At 36.9% G+C, this 6,047-nt stretch overlaps 1 long non-coding RNA gene across 1 annotated transcript; it reads left to right on the top strand.

Moving 5' to 3' along the window:
* Positions 1-947: 947 nt before the first annotated feature.
* LOC129348299 (uncharacterized) lies at positions 948-2,218 on the top strand. The gene is made up of 2 exons (XR_008600813.1): positions 948-1,597; positions 2,047-2,218. It is a non-coding gene; the product is annotated as an uncharacterized LOC129348299 (long non-coding RNA).
* The last annotated feature ends 3,829 nt before the right edge of the window (positions 2,219-6,047 follow it).

The following is a 6,047-nucleotide window of genomic DNA, read 5'->3' as shown; positions in this document are numbered from 1 at the left end:
AAACTTGAAATGAAATAGAATGAAATGGAAAAAATAATACAATGAAAATTAAAAATCAATATTAAAATCAATAAAAATTGACAATACAATAAATATGTTTAAAATAAATAAAATTACCAATACAATAAAATTAAATAAAAAAAATAAAATTAACAATATAATAAAATAAATGAAATAATGAGAAATTAATAATAGAATACAATAAAATTTATCAAATAATGAAAATGAACATTACAATAAAAATTAATAAAATGAATAAAAATTAATGAAGTAATGAAAATTAACAATACAATGAAAATGAATAAAATAAAAATTAACAAGAAAATAAAAATTGTTAAAATCAATAAAGATTGAAAATACAATAAAAAGGACTGAAATAAATCAAATTAGCAATACAAGAAAAATTAATGAAATAATGGAAAATACCGAAACAATAAAAATGAATAAAATAAATAAAAATAAACAATATAATTAAAATTATTAAAATAAATAGAAATTGACAATACAATAAAAATTAATAATGAAAATTAACAATAAAATTAAAATAAATAAAATAAAAATTACCAATACAATAAAATTAAATAAAAAAATTAATAATACAATAAAAATAAATAAAGCTTATTACAATAAAAATAAATAAAAATTAATGAAGTAATGAAAATTAACACTACAATAAAATTGTTTAAATCAATAAAAATTTAAAATATAATAAAAACGACTAAAATAAATGAAATAAATAAAATCAATAAGAATTAACAATCCAATAGAAATGATTAAAATAAAAAAAATTATCAATACAATAAAAACTTTTAAAATCAACACAAATTGACAATACAATAAACATGACTAAAATAATGAAAATTACCAATACAATAAAAATGAATAAAGTCAATAAAATTTTACAATACAATAAATATCATTAAAATAAATAAAAATTGACAATACAATAAAAATTCATGAAATAACGAAAATTATCAGTACAATAAAAATAAATGAAATCAATAAAAATTAATGAAATAATGAAAATTAACAATACAATAAAAATAAATACATTAAAATTGATAATACAATAAAAATTAACTCAATAATGTTTTTCCTCAACAACATCTCCATGACTTAAACACATTGTGGCCAGAACGTTCCACTTTTGTTAATATATCATATTAGATGAACATTTTATGAAAATCACCAGAGGTCTCACTCACAATTGGAAAACACTCTTTAAATGTTGTTTTGAGAACGTTTCTACTTTGTAGTCATAGAACATAATCTGTGTTCCTGACTACATCTTCTGAATGTTGACGCTAAAAGAATCATATTAACTTTACAGGAACATTTCTGGAAATGAAAATATTTGTAAAATGTAGTTTAAACATTAGACTAAAACATGATTAGAACCTGCAGCTAATGTTATCCAGAGTGGTGGGAACGTTCTCCTGTGGAGCTTCAGAACTTCACCTCCACTGTGTTTCATGTTTCAGAATGGGAAGCGCCTTTATAGAAGTGGCAGGAAGTGGATTCAGGCTGATCCTGGTTCTGGAGAGACCGGTTCCCTCCGGAGGGCAGTGGAGGTTTGCTGGAGGAGGCGGAGGCCAAGGTAGGCTGTTGGGAGAATCCTGTTTCTGAGGTTTTAGTTTACCTCACAGTAGAACATTCTGAACTGTTTATCACAAGTTTACAAAACCTCACGTCCTCACGAATGTTAGAAGTATACATGGTACCATCATCTTCCTCAGTCTGAGCGACTCATGTAGGCTTTGAAAAATGAAGGAACTTACGTTAAGCAGACTCACTTGTATAAAGTAAAGTTTTAAAATACACGTCGACCTGTCATCGACCCAAGTCTGCACAGAGTCTGGTGACTTCAAAATGACTACATTTAGGGACTCACATCTCTCCAAGGCTGCATTAACTCTCACAGACTTGAGGAGATCACAAAGTTTCTGTCAGAGCAACTGTCATCATTTTCCACTTAATGCTGCTCTGATGCTGTTTTCTGTCAAACCACAAGAACTCATGTTGTTTTTTCTTCCTTCTCTCCTGCAGCCTCCATCCAGCCGTCCGTGGAAAGGGGATCTCTCTTTGAATTGCCTTTCCCGAGGTTTCTTCCCATCTTCCATGGGGAGTTTTTTCTCGTCTTCATAGAGAGCTTGGGCTGGATCAAGACCTCCTCAAAAATAAAACTTCATTATAATAAATAACACATCATTATAGATTATTTCCAGATTACATTTAGAGTTACATCCTGGTTAATAAGTTGTTTACACAAAAACCAAGTTGAGCTGCACATTTTAGAGGACATTGTACGTTTATTATATAACGTATTAAAGAGCTACTTTACAGATTCAGATTAATAATTCAAAATATGACCAAAAAATAAGTTCTGGTGTATTATTAGATGCTTTTTTTCCCCTAGTGGAAATTCACAAGATGTAAAATAAATATAAATTAAAGCCAGCCTCGGCTTTACCAGCTGCAAAATTAAAGTTATCTACATGCTAATGCATTTAAAAAGTGTAACCCCGTTATATAAAATACACTTTTACAAGTTAATTAAATTAGTTAAATGCATGGTTTCAAGATTACAAGCCCAAGGTACTGATTTAGCTAAACCTTTTAAGTTGAAAACATTTATTTATGTTTATATTGTTTTTGACATAAAAATGTTTCACCGACTTAATTTTGTGAATAATTTTTTGCTTTTGTTGATTTAAAACTAAATTCAAATTGAAGTAACTTCATGAACTTGGTTTTAAAATTGAATTGTCCCTTCATTTTCTCCACCATCTGAACATCGGAGAAACGTTATTTTTCAAATTTGCCGACCACAAGAAAGTTTGGTGAACACTGAAGGAAGACCAAACTGCAGTGAACTTGTTGGGTGGAAAGTTTTCTTTTAAAAATCTTCCCGATGGCAACTTGGATAAAAGCGTGGTTGTGTGCAAATTGTGCAACAATATTCCTATTTGATTGGTGTGTGCAGTCAGAGTGGAAAGAATTAAAGCTCTCAGAGCCTTTCTGTGGTGAAGAGGCTGCAGGACACCAGCTGCTCCAGCAGGTGGGAGTAATGAGGGATAATGAGTAAAGAAAGCACGGACACAAACTTTCCTCGGCCATGTGTGTAATGACTGACTAAAACATAACCAACACAGCAACACAAATCAAACATCATAGCACAGTAAAATGGCTACGCAGAAAAACACAAAGCATTGCAGTGTAAATCTTATCAACCTTATATCAAACTCAGTCAGCAAATCCATCGATTTAGTCCATCAAATGTACAATAGTCTACCATTAAACACGGCAGCAATAAAACGGAACTACAGACCACCTTCGAGATGACAATGCAGCTTGCTAGCATAAAACAGGTTAGCTCATGTGGCTTACTTTATCGTCGCCAGTTATTTAACTTCATAACTTCACAAAACATGGTCATAGAACGTTACAAACCGTCTCCTGGGAATGTCTGTACATTCAACCAACACTCTTGTAAACAATAACTCTTAGTTTTGAGGGGTTCATACCTGAAAAGGGGAGTAATGAGTAAAGAAAGCACGGACACAAACTTTCCTCGGCCATGTGTGTAATGACTGAGGGTGCTTTCGCACCTGTTAGTCCGCTAGAGTCGTTCGTTTGGACCCAAAAGTTGTTACAATGTTGCTATTTTCAACTGGTTCGGTTCGCATTCACACCAGTGTTTTCGCCGTTGAACCTACTCCAATTAATGTTATATCTCCCCCCAGTCGTTTGGCGGCGCTGTTTACAAAACGAGGCGTTTACGATGACGTAGGTGTACGCTGATTGGCGCAGCATGTGAAGAGGGAAAAATCCCGGAAGCTACGGAAACTCCCGTAGACCAAAAAGTCTGCTGCGCCATCAAGCCGGTCCGAATGGAGACAGGTTTGTGTTCTCACCAGGAGCGAACCGAACTGGAATTCACATAGAAGCGGACCGAGACCACCTCCCGAAAGTGGTCTCGGTGCGGTTCGTTCGTCCGAACCAAAAAAATATGGTATGCTTTCACATCAGCCCAAACGAACCGTACTTGCAGGTGTTGCGGACTCCAGTCCGCTTAGCGGACTAAAAGACGTAGGTGTGAAAGCATCCTGAGAGGAGCAGCGGAGTGGACCGGAAGCTTGCTCAACAAATTGAAACTCCCCCTGCTGGAGCCCTCCGGTAACTGCTGTTACAGTAGTATCTTGGACATTAAGTAGAACTGAATGACAATTACCACCATGAGACAGATCGCGGAAAAAGGAGGGAGAAAGGAGGGAGAGACCGCGGCGGCGGAGGACGGAGCGCAGAGAGGCAAACAGAAGGAGATGGTTTATAATAAAAAGTTGACATGCCAGATTGAACTGCAGGGGGAAGAAAAGGTGACGGTGATGGAGCTCCTGAGATGTTTACGAGAACTGTGCGGGGGACTGATGGCCTGCAGGCAGCTGTCAGCGACAAAGTTCGAGGTGACGATAACCAGAGAAGCCTGACTGAGGCGGCTCCTGGACGGCTTCAAGATCGGGAGTACTGTGATAATTGCCAAAGAACTAACAAATGGTGAGCTGGTGGTATCTTTTCTGGCACTGCCAGCTTATATAATGGACGAGGAAATTATAGAAAAACTAACAGGGAGGGGAGTGACGACGGTGTCACCAATTAAAAGGAGGATGTGGCCCAGAACAAACATAGCTGATGGCACAAGGTGTGTGAAAGTTATATATATAGATTATGTTCAATCGCTGCTGATTCTGCCAAATTCATGACTGTTACCGGCCCGGAACATGTAAGAGTAATTCATGACAGGTAAGTAAAGGTATGTAGGTTGTTTATTCAGCCAGACCACATCCTCAGAGAATGTCTGGAGTTCAAGTGTCATGTGTGGAGAACAGGGACATTATGCTGAAGAATGTGAAATGAGAATGAGGGTGAGAAGATGTGAGCTGTGTCACAATCAGATGGTTCACTGTATTTGTAACAGGAGTGAAAATGATGACGGTTCTATGTCTGGGTCGGAGGATGGGGAAATGTGCATGAGTGAGCAGGAGGAAGGAGGACAGGACAGCATGGAGAGGTCTCAGCTGTGTGCAGCACTCACCAGTGGGTCGGGTTCCGGAGACTCGGGGGTTCCTGGTACCTCACATACCGGGGACGCTCAGCTGGAGAGCCCGAATCAGGGAGAGGCGGTGGGAAAACTGGCCTCTGAGGAGCTGAGGTTCACCCCGAGTGAAATGGAGATGCAGGGAGACACGTCTAGAAACAGCGTCTCTGAGACCCAGTCCGAGATCCCTCCTGCACAGAGTGAAGCAGGTGGTAACTCTGCCACAAGTTTGCCATCCTCCCACTCAGACATGGATCTGTTAGAAGTTACGCAGTTAAGGAAAAGACTAATTGAATGTGGACAGCAGAAAAAAAAGCAAAAGAACAAAGCGCAAAAAAGGAACTGGAAAATGAAGTGACAGCTCACCCTCGTTCTGTCTTTTCTCCATGCTGAGGCTCATGTCTCTGAATGCCTGTGGACTCTGAACAGAGACAAAAAGATCAGGTGTTTTTGCTGGAGGCAAAAATAAGGTGATCTGTCTAGAGGAGACCAGGCGGGATGATAAAACTGTTGATGAAATCCAAAAGGAGTTGAGAGGAGGATGTTTTGTCTCTAACGGTGCACCGGCAGCATGGAGAGTAGCAGTGCTGCTACCAGAGGAATTAATGGAAACTGTGAAAGTTATTGGTAAGGATCAGGATGGCAGGTTAATGATAACAGAATTTAATTATAATAATGAAACATACAGAGCAGTTCATGTGCTTTGCCCCAACATAGGAGGAGAAAGGAAAACATTTGTGAAAGAGCTAAACAAATGGTGTGTAAACACAAAAAACTGCTTCATAAGAGGAGATTTTAATATGTCTGTCAAAGCTGGACAGGACAAATGAAAATAAATATAAAAATGACAGTAGTAGGACTGAGCTAATTAACTTAATGGAACAAAATAACTTAATAGATATATGGAGGAGCCTAAACCCAAATAAAAGACAAAAATACAAATCCTTGAATA

The sequence above is a fragment of the Amphiprion ocellaris genome, chromosome 24 (genome assembly GCF_022539595.1).
Source record: "Amphiprion ocellaris isolate individual 3 ecotype Okinawa chromosome 24, ASM2253959v1, whole genome shotgun sequence".
In the NCBI taxonomy this organism is placed as follows: Eukaryota; Metazoa; Chordata; class Actinopteri; family Pomacentridae; genus Amphiprion; species Amphiprion ocellaris.
The sequence above is the reverse complement of the archived record's forward strand: the minus strand, read 5'-3'. Positions and strand labels throughout refer to the sequence as shown.